General features: G+C 39.4%; 1 protein-coding gene across 6 annotated transcripts in view; it reads left to right on the forward strand.

Moving 5' to 3' along the window:
- Positions 1 to 24,096, forward strand: part of PRLR (prolactin receptor) — a 262,479-nt gene that overhangs the window by 179,143 nt on the left and 59,240 nt on the right. For 5 of the 6 annotated variants that reach the window (XM_058170143.1, XM_058170142.1, XM_058170144.1 and 2 more), the window contains one exon: positions 15,630 to 15,714. The exons of the other annotated variant lie outside the window; for it this stretch is intronic. The gene's annotated coding sequence lies outside the window, so the exon portion shown is untranslated. The remainder of the gene's footprint in view (positions 1 to 15,629; positions 15,715 to 24,096) is intronic. 6 annotated transcript variants of the gene reach the window in all.

Genomic DNA, 24,096 nt, shown 5'->3' on the forward strand with positions numbered 1-24,096 from the left:
TTGCAACACAAATGATGGTCATAGGGGTACAATTTAACACTTAATGATACAACACTTAATGATAATCATAGGGTACAAATAAGCAATCAGGAACAATCAATATAAATCATAAGGATTACCAGCAACAAAGTTACAGTCACAGTCATAAGTGGAAAGAGATTGGTGATGGGAACGATGAGAAGATTAATAGTAATGCAGATTTAGTAAATAGTTTGACAGTGTTTAGGGAATTATTTGTTTAGCAGTGTGATGGTCTTCGGGAAAAAACTGTTCTTGTGTCTAGTTGTTCTGGTGTGCTCTATAGCATCGTTTTGAGGGTAGGAGTTGAAATAGTTTATGTCCAGGGTGTGAGGGATCTGTAAATATTTTCACGGCCCTCTTCTTGATTCGTGCAGTATACAGGTCCTCAATGGAAGGCAGGTTGGTAGCAATTATTTTTTCTGCAGTTCTAATTATCCTCTGAAGTCTGTGTCTTTCTTGTTGGGTTGCAGAACCTAACCAGACAGTTATAGAGGTGCAAATGACAGACTCAGTAATTCCTCTGTAGAACTGGATCAGCAACTCCTTGGGCAGTTTGAGCTTTCTGAGTTGGCGCAGAAAGAACATTCTTTGTTGTCCTTTTTTGATGATGTTTTTGATGTTAGCTGTCCATTTTAGATCTTGCGATATGATAGAACCTAGAAATTTGAAGGTGTCTACTGTTGATATTGTGTTGTCTAGTATTGTGAGAGGTGGAAGTATGAAAGGGTTTCTCCTAAAGTCTACCACCATTTCTATGGTTTTGAGTGTGTTCAGTTCCAGATTGTTTCGGTCGCACCACAAGGCTAGTTGTTTGACCTCTCTATATGCAGATTCGTCATTGTCTTGAATGAGACCAATCACTGTTGTGTCATCTGCGAACTTCAGTAGTTTAACAGATGGATCCTTGGAGATGCAGTCATTGGTATACAGAGAGAAGAGAAGTGGGGAGAGCACACAGCCTTGGGGGTGGGGCTGTGCTAATTGTACAGGTATCTGATGTGATCCTGCTTAGCTTCACCTGCTGCTTCCTGTTTGTTATTCACTTTCCAATCCCTCACAAAGCAGTTTGAAGCTAATCTGGTATCATTTTTTTGCTTCTGGAGATCTCAAAGCACTTAACGTTGTACAAAATGTATCATGACCAGTCAGTGCTTTCTCCAGCTGACCCTTAAATTAATATCTTTAATAATGTCTTTCAATCCATATCTACTCTCAATGGACGTTAGTGTTGAAGTAACAACTCACCCCTCCGTTTCCACTAATGCAGGCTAACTTCCTAATTCCTGCCCCCCTCCATGTCTATGGAGTCATCCAGGTCATGGTTGTCCCAAAAGTGTTTTTTCAAGAGGCAACTGAAGAAGCTTCTTGGATGAGAAGCGAAATGTCTTCAAGGAAAAGTTCCCTCTTAAAAAAGTACCTTTGGTACCCCCATCAATGTCTTCAGAGAATATTGCATATTTAGCAATTTGAAAAAGAAAAGGCCATTACTTCTGTATAATATTTAAAATAATTTAATATATAATAATAATAATAATAATAATAATAATAATAATAATAATAATAATAATAATAATAATAATAATAATAATAATAATAAATATTTAAAAGGTTCTTACAATCTACGCTATTGCAATGATTGCATACCAACCTATACTGGCATTTTCTCCAGCAGCATAAAATTTCATTACATGTTGCTACGGTGGCCGGAGTGGAAGAAAAATATATTTTGAACACCCCTACAGAAAAAAGGCATTGGAGGGGCTGGAGAAAGAATATTGGATACTCTGAGGCCAGGAGTCAGCATAAGGGAGAATTTTCTATGAATGAGAAAATAGGCCCTCTATAAGCTCCACGGTGTTTCAATTTTAAAACATCCAGTTTCCTTTATTGAAACATGTGTTTATTGAAACAATTTCAAATAGACAGAGTATGAATCTGGGGAGTAAAAAAGAAAAAACTACCATCAAACCCGCTGACAGATATTACAAACTGATTCTAAGCCAGGACAAAGCTGCCGTGTAGAGGTACTTTAGAATTAGGAGAAGAAAATAAATCCTTTTAAGGTTAATAAAAGTGAAGTATAGGAGAATTTTTTTTTTACTAAAAACAGGGAAATAAGCAATACTGTCTTTCCAGATTTTATATTGAGACTGGGACTATGTAGGTCTTTCATAAGTAATCTGGGACACGTAACATTTTCTGATATTTTATCCCGGGAAAAGGTACATGAAATCAAGAAAAAGAGGAAAATGTAGTTTCTTCACAGAGAAATTGCTCTAGCTGTTTGTTCATTTTGGTTGTCACTTTCAGTATCCAGGAATTTTTTTATATATGAGGCCATATCTTTAAAAAAAAAGTCTTGAAGTATACTTTCACGCAAGTATTACAACACACATCTGGTGCAGGTTATACTATTAACAGTTGGAAAATGGAGGCTGAAAAACAGTGTTGGCCTACTAAAGAACTCTGCCTATCTTTGGGAGGCCATCTTTGCATTCCTCCACTTCCCAGTTTATGCTTAAGGGAATACATCTGGGAATTGCACATGAGGAGGAAAAAACAAGAGAAATATATGCATGAAGTACTTGGGGGTGTTATTTGAAACTCAAACAGATGGTGTGTCAGAGCTCAGTGAAAACTATTTCAGCCAAGCAGTTATTTTACATCTGTTGATTTTTGAAATATGCCATAAAACATTCTTGGATCTGTGCCTCTTGGAATCTTTGATTATTTAAATAGTTTATTGGTTAATTAATCTCTGAGGGAAATAAGTATCTCCTCCAAAACACAACACTTGTTATCAGATTCCAGTACAGGTAGTCCTGGACTTACGATCACAATTGAGCCCAAAATGTATGTTGCTAAGTGAGATAGTTGTTAAGTGAGTTTTGCCCCATTTTATGATCTTCCTTGCCACGGATGTTAAGTGAATCTGGCTTCCCCATTGATTTTGCTTGTCAGTAGGTCTCGAAAGGTGATCACATGACCCCAGGACACTGCAACTGTCATATATATGAGTCAATTGCCCAGTGTCTGAATTTTGATCACATGACCACGGGGGTGCTGCAAGAGTCATAAGTGTGAAAAATGGTCATAAGTCACCTTTTTTTAGTGTCGATGTAACTTCAAACAGTAACTAAATAAACTGTTGAAAGTTGAGGACTATCTGTATTTCAAGAGGATGAAATCATCTCCAAGCTGGCATCTTTCATGTGCTGGCAGAATGTTGTAGTCCCAGAACATTTCGAGATGGCTAGGTAGGATCAAAAATTGTCTAAAACATGCAGGGGTGAAATCCAGCAGGTTCTGACTGGTTCTGGAGAACCGGTAGTGGAAATTTTAAGTCGTTCAGAGAACTGGCAAATACCACCTCTGGCTGGCCCCAGAATGGGGTGGAAATGGAGATTTTGCAATATCCTTCCCCCAGGTGTGGGGAGGGAATGGGATTTTGTGGTATCCTCCTGGAGTGAGGTGGGAATGTAGATTTTGCAGTATTCTTCCCCTGCTAACTCACCAAGCCACACCCACCAAGCCACACTATGCCCACCAAGCCATGCCCACAGAACCGGTAGTAAAAAAAAATTGGATTTCGCCACTGAAAATGTGGAATATACATTAATGTCCAAATCACTACTATGCCAAGGATTTTTTTACTTATTATTAATCTGAGACAGAAAGAGAAGAAGGCTTTGCAAAAGGAAATGCCCCTTTGGACTCTGGCTGGTTAGTCTTCTCACTTTGCTATTTATTTAATAATTCATCTTTGATAGGTAATCATAAAGAGATAAGAGATATTATTTCCCAAATTATTACATTTCCGTCTTTCAAACTTTATTATCAAAATAGCTGTTGAGTTCAATGAACATTAAGTACAATTATCCTGTCAAATTAATATATCTGGGACTTTGTACCTACATTCTCTTTAAAATTCTCTCACTTTCAGATAGCTATTATCTAATAAATTCAATTTAGGATTGTATTTTTTAAACTTCCCGATTCACATAGACTTTCAACATTCAGAAAGCAACCTTGTCTTCCCAAGATTCTTTGCAAAGTTGGTTGCACCTCCCAGTATCTTTTTATTACCTCAAATGTACTACTACAACACTCTATTATGGTATTTCAGTTGATTAATTTGTGTAAGACTTTATAACAGAACGTCTTATTGGTTTCCCAAGAGCAATTTCTAGCCCTTGGAATATCCCAACTCATGTCATGAAATGTATTTGCATTGTTCACATGGATTGTTCTTCTCACTCAAGATAGTGAATAACACTAAATTGCATCCTTGTTTTAGCATTTTTGTTTTTTACTACATAGTCCAATTTATTAGATTGTAGCGTTCAATAGAGAAGAATGAACATTGGTAGAGAGTGCAGGGAGAGGAAAGTTGGAGGAGCAGCAGGTATCTCAGTTTATCTAACAAGATGCATTTCAGTGGTTAGAAAAGTAAACTTTGCACTTAGGCAGGAAAAACTAGACACGCAAGATCAGGTTAGGCAATTCCTAGCACAACAGTAGTGCCTACAGGAAGGAACTAAGTGTCCTAGTGGATCACTGCTTAAGTATGAGTCAGCCGTGTGCTGCAGCTGCCAAAAAAGCCAACCCAGTCCCAGGTTGCATCTGAAGATCACAAGAGGTGATAGTACTCCTCCGTATTGCACTAGTGAGGCCAGATCTGGAACACTGTGTCCAGTTCTGAACTCCAAGATACACAAAAAATGTTGAGGCTATAGAAGAAGCGTGCAGAGAAAAGCAGTAAAAATAGTAAGGTGTCTGGAGGCTAAATTGTATGATGAAAGGCTAAGGGAATAAGGTATGTTTAGTCTAACAAAGAAAAGGCTTAGGGAGACATGATAGCAGTCTTCCAATATTTGAAGGGTTGTCACAAGGAAGAGGAGTTGATTTATTCTCCATAGCACCTGAGGGCAGGACAAGAGGAGAGCCAACTGGAAATGAGGAGGAATTTTCTGACAATGAGAATGATCAATCAATGGAACAACTTGCCTCTTGGAGTTGTGGGCGCTTCATAACTGGCGGTTTTCAAGATAAGATTGAACCATTTCTCTGGGATGGTATAAAGACTCCTACCTTGGTCAGAAGGTTGGACTAGAAAACCTCCAAGATTCATTCTACCGTAGCCATTTGATAACATGATTCCTAAACAACTAAATGTGTTCCAAACAGGTAGTCCTCAACTTAGGACCACAATTTAACCCCAAATTTCTGTTGCTAAGTTATTTGTTAAGTGAATTTTGCCCATGTTACGACCTTTCATGCCAGTTGTTATGTGAATCACTGAAGTTTTATTTATTTATTTATTTATTTTGTCACAACAATATATGTAGGTATCATACAAAAAGATTATATAGTAAATAAACATATATATATATATGAGTAAATATAAGGAGGTATAAGCATATATATAGGAAGAAGAAAAGAAAAACAATAGGACAGGAACGGTAGGCACGTTTGTGCGCTTATGCACGCCCCTTATGGTCCTCTTAGGAATGGGGTGAGGTCAATAGTAGAAAGTTTTTGGATAAAACTTTTAGGATTATGAGAAGAGACCACAGAGTCAGGTAAAGTATTCCAAACACTGATGATTCTGTTACAGAAGTCAAATTTTCTGCAATCTAGATTAAAGCGGTTGACATTAAGTTTAAATCTATTAGTTGCTCTAGTATTATTGCAATTAAAGCTGAAGTAGTCTTTGACAGGAAGGACATTACAATAGATGATTCTGTGAGTTAATTAAATGTGAGTTAAAGTTGATACGTTAGTTAAGTGAATCTGTCTTCCCCATTGGCTTTGGTTGTCGGAAGGCCGCAAAAGGTGACCGCATGACCTTGGGGCACAGCAACAGTGATAAATATGAAACAGTTGCCAACCGTCTGAATTTTGATCACATGTTCATGGGGCTGCTGCAAAGGTCATAACTGTGAAAAATGTCGTAACTCACATTTTTCACTGCCGTTGTCATTTTGAACGGTCACTAAATGAACCGTTGCAAGTCAAGGACTACCTGTACTTCCTTGGGATCCTCAACTCAATAGCACGTCCAAGTTTTGAAAAAGCTCTTTTTCTGGATCCACCAAGTTTCTTGCCTGAAGGGACCCACATACCCTTTCTACCAGATCTGATGGGATATAGACAGTGGTGGGTTGCTCCCAGTTCTTTCTGGTTCTTGCGAACCGGTAGTAAAAATGGCAGGAGGCTCCGTCCACCCACCCGGACGTCATCATGGATGATCTGTGCATGTGCGCACACTCCCATTGCGAACCAGTAGTAAAGTAAGTAGAACCCACCTCTGGATATAGGGGGGTATCCAGAGGTGGGTTTCAGCAGGTTCTGACCAGTTCTGGAGAACCGGTAGCAGAAATTTTGAGTAGTTCAGAGAACCGGTAAATATCACCTCTGACTGGCCCCGCCCCCATCTATTCGCTGCCTCCTGAGTCCCAGCTGATCGGGAAGAAATGGGCATTTTGCAGTAACCTTCTCCCGGAGTGGGGAGGGAATGGAGATTTTACAATATCCTTCCCCTGCCATGCCCACCAAGCCACGGCCACCAAGCCACGGCCACCAAGCCACGGCCACCAAGCCACGGCCACAGAACCAGTAGTAAAAAAAATTGAATCCCACCACTGGGGAAATTATATAACTGGGGAGAGGCAGTCCCGTATATAACCTGGCCCCATGTCATATAAGGCTTTAAAGATTAGCATTGTAAGCAAATTGGTAACTAATACAATTTGTGGAGATGAGGTGTGAAATGTGTCATTCTATGGCTGTTCACATACATAACTGCTCAAACTGCTGCGGTTGAACCAGCTATTCTTCAAAGTCAGTCCCATGTAGAGTGCATTACAGCAGTGGTCACCAACCAGTGGTCCATGGACTAGTGGTCCGCGAGAAAATTTTGGTGGCCTGTAGAAAATTTTTTTGCATTTTTATATTGCATTAAATGCTATTTATCTTTTTTAAAAAATCGTATTAGTGGTCCACAGGATTTAAAATTATGAATTTAGTGGTCCCTGAGGTCCGAAAGGTTGGTGATCTCTGCATTACAGTAGTCCATTTGGGAGCTGACTAGGGCAGGGGTCTCCAACCTTGGCAACTTTCAGACTTGTGGACTTCAACTCTGGCAGACCCCTGGACTAGGGCATGATGATTGAGAGAAGGACATCTCTACTTTTTGGGGGGGGGGAGATTGAGGGCAAAAGAAGAAAGGGACGACAGAGAACGAGGTGGCTGGATGGAGGCACTGAAGCAGTAGGCATGGGTTTAAATGGACTCCAGAGGATGGTAGAGGACAGGAGGGCCTGGAGGAATGTTGTCCATGGGGTCGCAATGGGTCGGACACGACTTCGCAACTAAGAACAACAACAACTTTTTTTTAATGTTCAGCCTCTCTCCTACATTTTTAATGTTCAAATAAGTTTTCCTTCTGTATACATGCTTTTATTTCTTTCTTTTTTCTTTTTTTTTGTGAATATTTAACTTCAAGGTTGAATTGCATTATATAGTAATGAGTGAATCAGAAGAAAGGTTCTTCCTGGATTAATTGAGTGGCTGATCATAGACCGAAAGAATGACTGTGATGAGATTCTATCCATCAAGAACAACTAGATGATAACTTTATTGTAGTAAATGAAGTCATCTGAGGAAAAAAAATATGTTAAATGCCATACAACCAATGGTATTGTGAATTGATATTAAACTGCAATTCTAGAAGTTGAAAATGAAAGAGTCAAACAGGCAAATTAACTCTTAGGCATATCTAGGGCTGTCTCTATGTGAATTTAATTACGTGGTTATTACAGGTGGACCTTGACTTACAATTATTGATTTTACAACTGTTCATAGTAAAAACAGCACTGAAAAAAATTACAGGCAGTCCTCGACTTACAACAGTTCGTTTTGTGACCGTTTGAAGTTACAGCAGCACTGATAAAAGTGACTTACGACAATTTTTCACATGATATTTGTAGCATCCCCATGATCATGTGATCAAAATTCAGATGGTTCATATTTATGACCATTGCTGTGGAATGATGTGATCCCCTTTTGCAAGCTTTTGACAAGCAAAATCAATAGGGAAGCCAGATTCACTTAACAATGGTGTGACTAACTTAACTGCTGCACTGATTCAAGAAAGAAAGAAAGAAAGGAAGGAAGGAAGGAAGGAAGGAAGGAAGGAAGGAAGGAAGGAAGAAAGAAAGAAAGAAAGAAAGAAAGAAAGAAAGAAAGAAAGAAAGATAGATTGTAAAATGGGGCAAAACTCATGTTACAAATGTCTCACTTACAACAGAAATCTTGAACTCAATTGTGGTCATAAATCAAGGACTACCTTGTACTTACAACCATCCTTGCACTTGTGACTGTTGCACATATCCCTGCAGTGATGTGATCAAAATTTAGATGCTCCACAACCGGCATGTAAATGGTTGCAGTGTAATGGGGTCATCTGCAGCCTTCCGAACTAGCCTCCGATAAGCAAAGTGAATTGGAGAAACTGGATTCATTTAATGATCACACAATTCATTTAAACACTGCAGTGGGTTGCTTAAGCGTGGCAAAAAAATTGTAGCATTGGGTGTAACTGACTTAACAACTTTCTTAACGATTGAAATTCTGGTGCTAATAGTAGTTGTAAATCAAGGACTATTTGTGTTACAATAGAACAGTGATGGTGAACTTATGGCACACAGCCAGCCGTTGCCCATTGCTCTTCTGGGTTCCGGTGTGCATGTGATCTTTGCGTGCGGGAGCGCCAGAAACTGGAAGAGCAGCTCCCTGGCACGTGTGTGTGCTGCGAGGCCGGCCAGCTGGTCTTCGTGCACCAGAAACCAGAAGACCAGGTGACCAGTGCACATGCGCATGCTGGAAACTAGAACAGCTCTTCCGGTTTCTGGCGCTCCCGCACATGCGTACTGGGGAGCTGCTCTTCCGGTTTCCTGTGCTTCCCCGCCCACCCGCCTGAGCTCCCGTTTCAGCACTCGGTGCCGAAAAGGTTCACAAACACTGCAATAGAAGATAGAGGACTAATGGAAACTAACGTCTTGTAAATTTTGTCAATTTTACAAACAATGCAACTAATCATTCAGACATTTGCAATTTTCATGTACATGTATTTTGGAACATATAATTGTATAATCATTGTAAAGATGTGATGTGATGTGATGTGATGTGATGTGATGTGATGTGAGATACGATACGATACAATATGATACGATACGATACAATATGGTATGATTTATAATGCAATGCAATGCAGTGCAGTGGTGACATGCAGAATGTACCAATGCCAAGTGGCAGCAACATCAGAAAGAAGGAGTATGAGAATTTGGAGAACTATCAGAGCCTGAAGAAGGAACTGGAGAAGATGTGGAAAGCAAAGGTCAAAATATCCTAGTAATAGTAGGAGTACTTAGAGGTGTGATTCCTAATCTGGGAGAATAGCTCCAACAGATCTCAGGCAAGTCCAGTATTCTAGGCAAACCTTTTCAGAAGTGGTTTGCCATTGCCTCCTCCCTAAGGCTGACAGAAAGTGACTGGCCCAAGGTCACCCAGCTGGCCTTTGTGTCTAAAGTGGGACTGGGATTTCTTCCAGTTTTCAGCCTCTTGCCTTCACCACTACAACAGATTGGCTGTCTATATTGTTCTATATTTATTTGTAAGACAAATGTTCAGTACCACTGCTAAAGCCAGAGTAGGGGGCCCAGATATGGAGCCCAGCTGGCTGAAGGACTCTGTATTCTTTTCTTTTTCTTTTATAATGAAGCTAGCTGTGCTGCAGAAATCACACTTACCATTGTTCCAAGAAATGGATGCTGGGAATAAAGATGGCAGGCACAAGTATCTGAAGCATGTTTTTCCTTTCAACAATAGCTTTATTAGATTGGCCACTGTTTAAAAACAAAAGATTAGCCCAGAGAAAACTTGGTAACTGAATTCCAACAATTTTCATTTTGCTAGATCTTATAACTTAAGGATGATTAATAGGGAATGAGAGGCAGAGTCAGATGCTCAGAAATCTTGATCAGATAATAAAATAATATGAGAGACCTCCAACATAGTGTTCCATTTAATGATATTTGTAAACATTGCTGACCAGAAATTCCAGTCTCTTTTAGGTCAGTGTTTGGTTCTGCAGTATTAAAAGAAGCAGTCAGAGCAATCAAAATTACTCATGAAAAGTAGTAACTATTTTCTGCGTTTCTTGGAACTAAAAGATTATTTTTTTTCTTCCCAGAAGGATTATCTTTTTTCAAAAGAAACAGTAAGACTGCTGTGCTTACACAATGTGAAGCAAGACAAGAAGTGATGTTATACAGTATTTTTAAGTTCTCTGCTACAATTTCTCTTTGTTCATTAAATACAATTTATTGTTGGCATTTTCACTCCCTTATGCCATTTGATGTCTCATTTGGAATATTATTACATTTATCTACAGTATCTGATTTCGTTATATACCATAGTCAATAGTGCTGTAAAAGCAGTCCTTGACTTAGAACTTTAATGGAGCCTGCCCATTACTGTCATAAGTCATGATGGTCATTAAAAAAGACCCAATTAGGCAACTTTTTTTTGTGGCAGTCATTAAGTGAAAGCTGCAGTCATTAAACCAACCAGTCAAGGAATTTTGGCTGGCAGGATCCAAGAGAAGAGCTTGCTCTGCCATGGCTCCTGCCCTTTGGAATATCTTATCATATATCTTTCTCCCATCTCAGAGGGATGGGAGATCGGCTCCCATCCCTCCGAGTTTCCTTAAGATCCGTAAGATCTGGCTCTGCCAGGTATCTTGGGACTCCCATGGGGGACCTTCAAACTGGAGCGGGTTGATTAAATAAGAGCTAACTCTACCTCCCTTCCAATGCATCTGGCTGCTTCCTTCTCCATTTTGTGTCAGTGATTTTATTCTGTTTGTATTGTGATTTCATTGGTTATATTTATAGTTGATGATTTAAATGTTTTTATGTTGTATGCTAGCCAGAGTAGCTTTGAAATGGAATGGGTGACACATGCATTTTATAATAAACAAACAAACCAATTGTTCTCTATGAGGCAGTTTTGCCAAAATCCAGAAATAAATCGAGGGCTTATATCCTAAATGCTCAGACTGTGCATGTTACATTTTCATATGTGGAATAGAAGAATGCATGTACTCATGTGGATCCTTGGACAGCAAATAAGCCAACAAGCAGGTACTAGAGCTCATAATCTGAGACATGTCACTTGAAGGGAAAACCACAAAACTGTGTCTCACTTATTTTGGCCATGTCATGCGGGGGGATTCGCTGGAGAAAGCAATTACATTGAGAGGAGTTAGCGGTAAAAGGAAACCAGGCCGCCAAAGAACATGGTGGCCAGACATCATCAAAGCTGACACCAGCCAGAGCATTGAAAAACTCAAAGAAGCAGCGCGCGATCAGAAGATATGGAGAGACCTGGGCCATAAAATCGCCAAGAGTCCAAAATGATTGAATGGATAACATCATCATCATCATCTCTCATATGAAAGACAAAAGTTTTTTCTCTCTATTCTTTCCTTTCTGTTAGTTTTTACTCGCCAGTCTTTTGAAAAGGCATTATTTAATATAGTACTGCTCTAGAAAAAAACAATAACTAAGGAATAACAAAAAAGAATTTGAAAACTATGCTAATTGAAAAATGGAGGCACATTCTTGGATGCTACGGTATCATAAATCTGAATTGTCTACTAGGTACCCAAAATAGCCTACACTCGGAGAATTAGCATTTGTTTTTCTCAAGGGATGAGGTTATTTTAAGCAAAATGCTGAATATATGTAAAATATTTGCAGCCAGAGAAAAATTCACCATTGCCACTTCTGCATATACTGCAAAATAATTTTGATGAAAACCACAAGCCATCCACCTATTCGAATGACCCTCAAAATATGCGTGCAAGTTCAAATGCCACATAATCCTAGTTAGGATGCCTATTAAGTGTGAAAATTATTAGAAATGGTCCAAAATATCATAAATGTAAAAGTTAAGGGAGGTTGGCATAGTGAGAGAGAGAAAATGAGCATGTCTGCTACAGAAAACGAGAGCTTTGGGTTCATTTCTGCATTTTTAATAAGGAAACATTCAGACTTGAGATAATGTATTGTTTGGAGGGGTGTGCGAAGTGGTCAGCATCACTGTAATCAGGATTATGTCTCTTGAGGATCCAGGATGAATTTTCCATAATACCCAGAGCATCATTGCATTGCAGCTATTCAAATTAGTTAAAATGGCATCTTCACGATGCCATATAGTTGCTTCCTGAGGATACAAACCAGTGGTGGGATTCAAGTAATTTAACAACCGGTTCTCTGCCCTAATGATTTCTTCAAACAACCAGTTTGCCAAACTACTCTGAAAGTTAACAACCGGTTCTCCCGAAGTGGTGCGAACTGGCTGAATCCCACCACTGATACAGACTATCCGCTTTTGAGAAAGTCAAAATCAAGAAACAGTCAATAGCAGAGATTCCAGGAACATCCTTCGTTGCTATAAAATAGAATAAGAGACTCTTGAAAACCTATCCGAGTGTGTCCTTGCCACTTCTTATACCAAACAAAATCAAGGCAAGTTTGTTTTAGTTTCTGTCTCATGCTTCCTTCTTTTCCATGAACGAGTGATATTTATTTATTTATTTATTTATTTATTTATTTATTTATTTATTTATTTATTTATTTATTTGTCACAACAGTATATATAAGCATAAGCATGAAATGACTAAACAATATATAAGCATATATATAAGCATGAGTATGTAATAACTATATTAATTGGATATAACGAAAGGAAACAATAGGACAGGAACGATAGGCACGCTTGTGCTCTTATGCACGCCCCTTACAGACCTCTTAGGAATGGGGTGAGATCAATAGTAGACAGTATCTTATAGTAGTAGTATATCTTTTCCTAAATGCTCCCTTAAAAGTTCAGTCATTCCTTCATCATTCCTAAATTTATTTATTTATAAATTTATCGGTCGCCCTTCGTACCATCAAGGTAACTGTACACACACACGCAGCATTACAAGACAAGATAAAAATGCATTAGATTTTTTTGTTCTTATGGATTAGAGAACAAACGAAAAGTATGCGATATCATCAGTAGAGTAACAGAATTGAAATGGAAACGGGCTGGTCACATAGCAAGAACTGATGGCAGTCATAGAATGGATCCCACTTGATGAAAAGCATCCATGAAAGAGACCTTAAAACAAGATGGATCGATGAGATCAGCAAGTATTGAAGGCCCAATTGGCAAAAGAAAGCTCAGGACTGTATTGATTGGAAACATGCAGAAGAGGCTTTCATCCTGCAGTCGATAGACAGTGGCTAAAATGATCACACACACACACACACACACACACACACACACACACACACGTATATACACATACTCATACACATAGACATACACACATGTGTATTAAAAACATAAATTAATACCTTCAAATGCTATAATCCAATTACAGATGGGGAGGGTGGGGGCAGGTGGGATCTGCTGTTAATCTATCAACCGCCTCCACTGTGATCCTTTCCCATTTGGGCCCAAGCTAACTGGTAAAACCAGATCTTTAGGCCTTATGAAAGATCAGGAGGATTGGGGCTGATCTCATATTGGAGGTAAGATGTTCCAGAGCAGGGGTCTCCAACCTTGGTCCCTTTAAGACTTGCAAAGCTGGCTGAGGAACTCTGGGAGTTGAAGTCCACAAGTCTTAAAGGGACCAAGGTTGGAGACCCGTGTTCCAGAGGGCAGGTGCAATGACAGAGAAGGCCTTTCTCCTAGACCCTGCTATCTGGAATAATTTATATTCCTTTAAAGACTTCCAGTACTAGGCTTCTTGATTCATAGCTTAAACCTGTGATGGCGAACCTATGGCACGTGTGCCAGAGGTGGCACACAGAGCCCTCTCTGTGGGCACGCGTGCCGGCTCCAGCTGCTCTTCTGGTTCACTGACCAGCTGGTCTTTGCGGGTGCTGGAGCACCTGCAAACGGCCTGCAAATGGCCAAAACTGGGCAAAAAACAGGCTATTTTCCAGGCCTTTTCCGGGCCATTTTCTGGGCCATCTTTGGACTGTTTTTGCCCTGAAAATGGCCTGAAAAATGAGGGAAAACAGCCAAAAAACACGGATCCACGCACCAGCCAGCTCTTCTTCAGATTTCCAGTGCTCCGGCGTGTGTACATGCATGCACATGCATGCATGTTCTGGTTTCGACACTCAGTGCCGAAAAGATTCGCCATCACTGGCTTAAACTGCCCCTATTTTGCTCTCTTTGATAATATTCTGTAGCCCTAGCTAGCAATGCATGAACACTACCTATGATTATGGAATAGATTTCTGACAAATATTTTGAACATGCTTGCAAAGTGTTATATCTACTAAGAGACCAAGGATTGACATGGATATTTTTACCCTGATGATCTCTTATCATCCATAGATCTATAGAAAATCAATTTGCATTTATTGATTGCAGCAAAAAATTACTCTGTAAATCAGATAATAACCTTGCAAGCTTATTTTGCTTATTGGCACTAAGCCAACATTTGGGTATAGAATCTCATTGTATAAGGATTTCATTAATTTCTTTTATAATTTCTTTTTACTGTACCTGTTTATGAATAATTGTAGCTAGATGGGCATGCTAGTTTCTACTCTATTCTTTCCTAGGGGCTTCAATACAATATCTTCTGCCTCTTTTAAATGTGCCTATTTCAAACTCTCACACACTCAGCTACTAAGTAAGGATCACAATTTTTCAAGGCTGAGCAGATAATAATAGACAAGGGGTAAAAATGTACATCAACAGTCTCTCTTGGGAAGAAAGTTGGCCTAAGTAATTTTGCTTTCAACAGGAACATGCAGAAAAGTAGTCAAAATTCAGTCCAGAATTCAGAGAGCCAAGTCAGATTTATCAGCCGTCCAAAGTCATTGTTTGACAAGGAATAATGGACTGGAACAGGGAATCAGACACCTGCTTCCAACAGAGAAACATGTCTTTAATTAAGAGAGTTACTCCCTTCTTTGGCAAGGACCCTCACTGAGCCTCTGAGACACACGGAGTCTGAGGGCTTAGAGGCCTTATATCAACATCTGACTACACTAGTTGTTCTGATGGTTCCTGTGTTTGATCAGCCTAAGGTGATTCCTGGCTTGGTGTCTGATAAGATTGGCATTCCATTGGTTCAGCTGGAGCAACTTCTTTAGAGCCTGAATTTGAGCCCTGGGCTGTGACAGAATGAATATTTTCATTATACTAAACCCCACCACAGGATTGTTTCTATCTGGATTTATTGAAGCTGGTGAATGTCAGCTTGGGTAGTCAGTTGTCAATATTCTCAACACTTGGTCAAACCATTTCCATCATCTGATTTTTTGTATTAAGTCTGAGAGGGCTACTATGTTACATTTTCTGCAGGCATCTTCATTTTCAGATTTATTTGAAATTTGATATCAGTAATCAAAAACGTATAGTTTTTTATGGTCTTCAGTCTCCCTGGCCTGGCCTCATAGTCATAGTTGATTCTGTGGCATGGTTTATTCAGACTACAATAATACTATGTCGTATCTTTTTGTTTCCAGAAAGAGAAAAGGACATTAGATGCTCACTTCAAGCAAGATGTCACTTCGTATGTCCTACACCAGTTCTTCTTACTTCAATTCTGAGGTACATAAAATAATCACTTGTCCAGTTATTTAGTTTCCTATTTTTGTTGCATCACTGGAAAGTCAGATGGAGCCAGATGATCCTTGGTTTTAATGGGAATTACCCCAAAGCCAATTTTGTCAGCTTTAATTGTGATATGTACGACTAATCATTTCTTGTAGATCTTCCTGACTGACAACTAGGATGGCCACATCATCAATAAAGGTTAAATCCATAATTACTAAACCAAATTGTTGTGTAACATTGCCGCTCACCTTTCCATCCAACGATTTTCTCAAAAATTTATTTATTTAATTAATTAATTTTATTTATTTATTTTGTCAATCATATATAAGATAACAGGTAAAAGTATAAACATGCACTTATGCACGCCCCTTACAGACCTCTTAGGAATGGGGTGAGGTCAACAGGGTGCCGTCAGCTAGGCAGTGTCGTCTGGCGACGCCCAGGGGAAGGGCCTTCTCTGTGGGGGCTCCCACCCTCTGGAACGAACTCCCCCCAGGACTCCGTCAACTTCTGGACCTCCGAACCTTCCGTCGCGAGCTCAAGACGCATTTATTCATCTGTGCAGGACTGGCTTAGATTTTAAATTCGTAGATTTTAAATTTATAGGGGTTTTAAATTTGGTTTTAAGATTGATATTTATATTTTTAATATTTGGCATTAGAATAAGTTTTTTAATAGTTATTTTAATTGTATATACATGTTTTATGTGCCTGTGAACCGCCCTGAGTCCTTCGGGAGATAGGGCGGTATATAAATTTGAATAAATAAATAAATAAATAAAACAGTAGACAGTTTAAGCTTAAAGTTTTGGGGGTTTGGGGAAGAAACTACAGAGTCAGGTCGTGCATTCCAGGCACTGACCACTCTGTTGCTGAAGTCATATTTTCTGCAATAAAGTTTGGAGCGGTTTACCTTGAGTTTCTATCTATTATTTGCTCGTATATTGTTGTGGTTGAAGCTGAAGTAGTCATTGACAGGTAGGACATTGTGGTAGATAATTTTATGTACTATGCTTAGTTCAGATTGAAGTCTGCATAGTTCTAAGCCCAAAATTTGGAGTCTGGTGGCATAAGGTATTTTTATTTATTTATTTATTTGTTTATTTATTTATTTATTTGTCACAACATTATATACAGGAACATATATTGAAAGGAAACAATAGGACAGGAACGGTAGGCACTTTTGTGCACTTATGCACGCCCCTTATAGACCTCTTAGGAATGGGGTGAGGTCAATAGTAGATAGTTTTTGGTTAAAGATTTTGGAATTTTGAGAAGAGACCACAGAGTCAGGTAATGTGTTCCAAGCATTAATAACTCTGTTACGGAAGTCATATTTTCTGCAATCAAGATTGAAGCGGTTAACATTATTCGGAGGAGTGGAGAATTTACACTTTACAGTCATTGTAGCCATTTTGGGCACTGAACTCCCCAACTACTGAGTCATTTGGGTTGCTGTGATTTCCGCATCCAGTACTTCACTGAATAGAAGTAATCTGTTTCCTCATTAGAAGTTAATTAGCACAATTCTAGAGATAATAGAAAAATACATAATCTGGCCTTGCAACTACCGATATATCACAACTAGGTATATATTCATGGTTTCTAACTTATGACTGTGTTGGCAAGCTGAGTTGTTAATGCCTAAAGCTTATTCACAATAAGTAGATCCAGTTATACAGCTACAGTAGAGCTTGACTTCAAAGCTGGTATTTTAATTAAGATGATGCTTCTTTATAATGAAGAGCTAGTTTGGAGTGGTGGTTAAGGCACTAGGCTGGAAACAAGGAGACTGGGAGTTCTAGTCTTGCCTTGGACACAAACCCAGCTCAGTGACCTTGGGCCAGTCCCTCTCCTCTCAGCCCTAGGAAGAAGGAAGCCGTGGCAAACCACTTCTGAAATCTCGCCAAGAAAATTTCAGGGAGTGGTTTCCAACCTTGGCAACTTTAAGACTTGTGGACTTCAACTCCCAGAATTCCTCAGCCAACTTTGCTTTGCTGGCTGAGGAATTCTGGGAGTTGAAGTCCACAAGTCTTAAAGTTGCCAAGGTTGGAAACCCCTGATCCATACAGTGTCCAGGAGTCAGCACCGACCCAAAGACACACACAGAAACATCTGAAAACTGACCAGGCAAAGAAACATTGTTTTGGAAGTGGGAGGCTTGTAGGATGTGATTAAAGAAAAGGTCCTAACTTTGAGGGAAGCAGGAGCTGCAGGAGCCTGCCCTGGAGAGAGGGTATTTCTGGCAGTGGCCTACAGGAAATACTATAGTATCGTTGTTCTGGTGTAGAGCAGATTTTTCCATAAACTATTCGACCATTGATTCCACCATTGATCCACAACTGATATATAGAGGTAATCCTCAACTTACCACTTACCACCACAATTGAGCCCAAAATTTCTGAGGCTAAGCAAGACAGTTGTTAAGTGAATTTTGACCCATTTTATGACCTTTCTTGCCATAGTTGTTAGGTGAATCATTGCAGTGGTTAAGTTATTAATACAGATGTTAAGTGAATCTGGCTTCCCCATTGACGTTGCCTGTCAGAAAGTTGCCATATGAATCAGTTGCCAAGCGTTTGTACTTTGATCATGTGACCATGGGAATGCTCCAACGGTCATAAGTGTGAAAAATGGTCATAAGTTACTTTTTTCAAACGGTCACTCAGTGAACTGTTATAAGACAAGGACTACCTTACCTTATTCCACGCTGCCACAGTGGCTGTAATAGCAGTAAAATCAACTGCCTTCTAGTATGTAGGGAATTCCGGAATCTGCCAATACACTGTTCAGAAATGGAGGGCCAGATGGTAGATGAAAGTGTTTAAGTTGGTTGCTTGTTCTCTGTTCCACCACAAATGGATATGTTTTAGTTCAGGGGTGTCAAACTTAGGGCCTGTGGGCCGGATCCAGCCCATTGGGTGCTTAGATCTGGCCCACAGGCTGGAAACAGCGAAGGACCAACCCGCAGTGCCTCCGCCTTTCACTTGCAGAGGGTTGTAGGAGGCCGTTGCAAGAGAAAACGGAGCTCAGGAACCCATTTTCATTGGCAGAGCACTCGGGCCGCCACAGGTGCCCCCGACACGAGTGATGTTGAGCTGACCATGCCCATCCTGGCCACACACACACCCCTCCCCCACCCCCACCCCCCGAGGTCAAACACAACCCTGATGCCACCCTCAATGAAATCAAGTTTGACACCCCTGTTTTAGTTTGTTCTCTTGTAATACATCAGGTTTTTATTTATTTATTTTTTTTATTTTTTTATTTTTGTTACACAGTATATATAAGCATAAGCATGAAATAATTATACAATATATAAGCATATATATGAGTATGAGTATGTAATAACTATATTCATTGGATATAACGAAGGAAAACAATAGGACAGGAATGGTAGGCACGTTTGTGCTCTTATGCACAGACCTCTTAGGAATGTGATAAGGTCAATGGTAGATAGTTTTTGGTTGAAGCTTTTGGGATTTTGGGAAGAGACCACAGAGTCAGGTAGGTATTCCAAGCATTAACAACTCTGTTACTGAAGTCATATTTTCTGCAATCAAGATTGGAGCGGTTAACACTAAGCTTAAATCTATTGTGTGCTTGTGTATTGTTGCAATTGAAGCTGAAGTAGTCTTTGACAGGAAGGACATTGTAATAGATGATTCTATGACTCAGGTCATGTTGAAGGCGGCGTAGTTCTAAATTTTCTAAACCCAGGATTTCAAGTCTGGTGGCATAAGGTATTTTGTTGTATTCGGAGGAGTGGAGTACTCTTCTTGTAAAATATTTGTGGACACGTTCAATTGTATTGATGTCAGAAATGTGGTATGGGTTCCAAACAGTCGAGCTGTATTCAAGAATTGGTCTAGCAAATGTTTTATATGCTCTGGTTAGTAGTGTAGTGTTTTTGGAGAAGAAGCTACGCAAGATTAGGTTTACAACTTTTAAAGCCTTTTTTGCGATGTAGTTACAGTGGGCTTTGGCACTTAGATCATTTGATATGAAAACTCCAAGATCTTTAACAGGGTGGGGGTCATCAGTAAGGTCATGTTTTACAACAACATCTTTCTGAGCTTCTTTAAAGTCTCATATGATGCTTAGAAGTGCCTGAAACATTTCTTTAATATGTCACAAGATAGGCTCACCAACGTATGGGGTTGGTAGCAAGAATAAATTGCTTACCAAAATGGGAGTGAACGAAAAGCAAACTCCAACTAAAATTATCGGCATAAACCTCTTCCAAACATTATGTTGAAATCTTCTGGAAATATTTTAGTGTGAACAGCTTGAATCCTTTTTGTAGTCCATTAGAAAGTTCAAGTTAGAAGAAACTCAGTATTGTTTTCTGTTCAAGGATTAACTTCTGTACAAACTGTATTGTACAGGGCACCTCATTAAGCAAAGTTGGATTAGTTAATCTGTAGGCTCCATTCCAGCTGTCATGATAACTAGGGACAATTTTCATGTTTAATTTTGGGGGGAAATCTTTGCTTGGGGACCGTCTGTTAATATATTGCCTTCCAGTTATATAAATGAAGGTCACTGGGTACAATGGACCCTCCCATGTTCTGAACTGGATAGCCTTTCTCCCCCTACTTCTCAGTAGAGCATTAAGACTAGAGCTAAAGAGATTGTCAGATTAATAAGACTTTTCTTGGTTTTAGGACTTGAATAAGGAAACAAATAAGTTAATCATAGACCAAGAGAAGGGTGAAAAGAAGGTATCTGGGTATCTATAATGCCTAATGTCTATATAATATGTTCATTTGACCTCTTTCAACTTTGAGTTCTCCAAGACAACTGCCAGTAGCAGATGGAAATACCCAAAGTGAAAATAAACATAACTTTAAAAGTTATATTACAATAATTATTACGGTAAACATGCAATTATTTTACAATAAATAGCTAATTATGATATGTTAGGCAATAACATCTTACTGAAAGGGCAGTAAGTAAAAATATGGTAGAAGCATTATTAACATTATTGTCTATGGAGATTCTCAGTCATCCAGATCATGGTTGTCCTAAAGCTGCTTTTTCAAGAGGCAATTGGACTTTCTAGTTTTTCTTTGAAGGCATTTCGCTTCTCATCCAAGAAGCTTCTTTAGCTCTGACTTGATGGTGGGGAATGTAAGGATTTATACTCCTAGTCAGAGCTGAAGAAGCTTGTTGGATGAGATGCGAAACATCTTCAAAGAAAAAACGGAAAGTCCAGTTGCCTCTTGAAAAAGCAGCTTTGGAACATTAACATTATTGACAGCAGAATGTCTGAACAGCCTCCACTGAGAAGTACAGGCAGTCCTTGGCTTATGACAGTTCATTTAGTGACTGTTCAAAGTTACAACGTCACTGAAAAAAAGTGACTTACAACCATTTTTCACACTTACAACCACTGCAGTATTCTCATTGTCATGTGACCCAAATTTGGGTCTTGGCAACCGGTTCACATTTATGATGGTTGCCTAAATGTTCCCAGATTATGTGAAGCTCTTTTGCAACCTTCTGACAACCAAAGCCAATGGAGAAGCCAGATTCACTTGAGTGGTGAAATGTAAAAGCATTTTTTAACTACCGGTTCAGACGAATAGGTAGTAAAAAATTGCTTTAAAAAAGAAAAAAAAGGTTCCAATAATCACAGCTGTGGCGCACGATTATCGGAACCTTTTTTTAAAAACTTTTCTAAAGCATTTTTAAACTACCTATTCGCCGGAACCGGTAGTAAAAAATGCTTAAAAAAAATTAAAAAATGGTTCCGACAATTACGTGGCACAGCTGAATGACAATCAGCTGTGCCACGCGATTGTCAGAACCTTTTTAAAAAATCTTTTTAAAGCATTTTTTAGGCCTGTTTTAGGCCCAGTACTCTTCAACATCTTCATCAATGACTTGGACGAGGGGATAGATGGGAAACTCATCAAATTTGCAGATGACACCAAGCTGGCAGGAATAGCCAACACTCCAGAAGATAGGCTCAAGTTACAGAAAGATCTTGACAGACTTGAACATTGGGCGCTATCTAACAAAATTAAATTCAACAGTGAAAAAAGTAAGGTTCTACATTTAGGCAAAAAAAACAAAATGCACAGGTACCGTATATGTGGTACCTTGCTCAATAGTAGTACCTGTGAGAGGGATCTTGGAGTCCTAGTGGATAACCATTTAGATATGAGCCAGCAGTGTGCAGCAGCTGCTAAAAAAGCCAACACAGTTCTGGGCTGCATAAACAAACGGATAGAATCAAGATCACGTGAAGTGTTAGTGCCACTTTATAATGCCTTGGTAAGGCCACACTTGGAATATTGCATCCAGTTTTGGTCGCCACGATGTAAAAAAGATGTTGAGACTCTAGAAAGAGTGCAGAGAAGAGCAACAAAGATGATTAGGGGACTGGAGGATAAAACATATGAAGAACGGTTGCAGGAACTGGGTATGTCTAGTTTAATAAAAAGAAGGACTAGGGGAGACATGATAGCAGCGTTCCAATATCTCAGGGGTTGCCACAGAGAAGAGGAAGTCGGGTTGTTCTCCAAAGCACCTGAAGGTAGAACAAGAAGCAATGGGTGGAAACTGATCAAGGAAAGAAGCAACTTAGAACTAAGGAGAAATTTCCTGACAGTTAGAACAATTAATAAGTGGAACGACTTGCCTGCAGAAGTTGTGAATGCTCCAACACTGGAAATTTTTAAGAAAATGTTGGATAACCATCTGACTGAGATGGTATAGGGTTTCCTGCCTGGGCAGGGGGTTGGACTAGAAGGCCTACAAGGTCCCTTCCAACTCTGTTGTTATATTATATTATATTTTTTTACTACCAGTTCGCTTGAACCGGTAGTTTTTATCACTACCAGTTCTCCCGAACCAGAGCGAACTGGTAGCATTTCACCCCTGCAATAAAGTTAACTGAACAACTGCAGTGATTCACTTAACAATTGTGGGAAGGAAAGTTGTAAAAAGGGACAGAGCTCACTTGTAACAAATGTCTGTCTTAGCAACAGAAATTTTGGGCTTAATTATGGTCGTAAGCCGAGGACTCTCTGTAGCACACTTGAAGGCTCACCCTTCTCCAGAGGCGTGGACTTCGGCTCCAGAATTCTTAGCAATAGCCATTCTAGGTGGAGAATTCTGAAGTCCATTGGTCTAAAAGATGGCAAGTCCAGGGAAGCCTAAGCATTGCAGCATACCAGCTTTTCATTTAATTCAATTAAATGATTTAGATTAGGTGAACCTAAGCTAGACAAGAGGGTGTCAATGGGCACTGTGCAATGTGTTACCTACTCCTGATATAAATAATTAACCGTCTCAGCCTGCTCACAATGGTGTTTTGCACATTTCAAGTGGCAATTATTACAGGTAAATAGATACAGCATTAGTACTTTTCTTTGCCTTTTCTCTCCAAATGCTGTTTAATGATTCAAGTTGAATTGGCAATACAAGCTATGCAAGAGGAGATATTTTCAGGGGATGGGTCCTGCTCTGGAGTTCCAGGTATTACTGGAGCCATGGAGTCATTAGCCTGAAATTGTTTGTAGTACAAACACAAACACATGCACACACCTGCACACACACACGTACACACATTCCCATATTATTTGAAGAAATTCCCAGTAAAAGGGGGGTTTGTTTTTGCCCCACCACCAATTTCTCTAGCTTGTACCTTGGTGGCTTTTGGTTAGAGGCTTCATCCCTCTAACTTCATCACCCGCCCCCAAACAGGGAACAAATCTGAGTTAAACCAAAGACATTAAACAAAATATGAGCTTGCCCTTGGCTAATTTGTCTTTGGTTCATGCTATATAATTCACAGCAGGAATAATCACCAAACACAAAATGCCTTTCTTCAGGCCACTGCATGAATACTTTCCTATTGTTTATTTTCCTTTAAAAAAAAAAAAAGCAAACCCAACAGCAGTGAGATCTGACAACATTGATGTGGCTTTTTAAGACAGCCAGAGCGAGCCACAGTAAGACAATTCTCAGATGGGAATTGCAAGCAGCTGTCAGAGAATTTTTCTATTTTCTGTTAGCTGCACAGTGTCATATGCTTGAGACAGGCAGCCACATGAATTGAATAAATAAAAAAAGTAAATGAATCGCTGGAAGGCAGGAGCTGATCCAGAAAATCAGAATCAAATAATGAACAGAAACATGTAGGGCCAAGAAGGCTGCAACCTTAAACACTCAAAGAGCCATTTGGACCTGTTTCCCACAGAAAAGAAAAAACCGGGAGCCACAAAATCCTTCCCATGCCTGACTATTTCTTGAGCAGCTATAAAACTAGCATATGTAGTTGAATTAAATGTTTTGTTTTCTTCTGAAACTTTTTTTTTCTTGGATTTATACAACCGGGGGTTGAAAAGCTCAATAAATTGTGTGC

Source organism: Ahaetulla prasina, chromosome 2 (genome assembly GCF_028640845.1).
Source record: "Ahaetulla prasina isolate Xishuangbanna chromosome 2, ASM2864084v1, whole genome shotgun sequence".
Lineage (NCBI taxonomy): Eukaryota > Metazoa > Chordata > Lepidosauria > Squamata > Colubridae > Ahaetulla > Ahaetulla prasina.